General features: G+C 30.9%; 1 protein-coding gene across 1 annotated transcript in view; it reads left to right on the top strand.

Moving 5' to 3' along the window:
- LOC119586764 overlaps positions 1-307 on the top strand; it is a 30,636-nt gene that overhangs the window by 28,389 nt on the left and 1,940 nt on the right.

The raw sequence follows: 307 nt of genomic DNA, 5'->3' as shown, positions 1-307 counted from the left end.
TTTGCCAAGACCAGTGTAGCAGACATGTGCCCTACACACTGCTTAGCTCATAATGTACAGCTTAGCCATAAATAAAGATATTAATGAGAATTATTCTTCCTTTGGAGATTTGTAGAGTAGCTTCATCCTATGGCAACTTAGATAAAAATGATGAAAAAACAGGAGAGCCAATGATGATTTTGAAGTTACTGACTTTATTATTATTGAGTATAAATTCTTTTATAACCTTATAGTTAAAGTCTTAATTTATTTACAGCTTTAGTTAAAGATTGGATAAGTCAGCCCTATTGGTAAGAAACATTAAAAT

This window comes from Penaeus monodon, chromosome 21 (genome assembly GCF_015228065.2).
Source record: "Penaeus monodon isolate SGIC_2016 chromosome 21, NSTDA_Pmon_1, whole genome shotgun sequence".
Lineage (NCBI taxonomy): Eukaryota > Metazoa > Arthropoda > Malacostraca > Decapoda > Penaeidae > Penaeus > Penaeus monodon.
The sequence above is the reverse complement of the archived record's forward strand: the minus strand, read 5'-3'. Positions and strand labels throughout refer to the sequence as shown.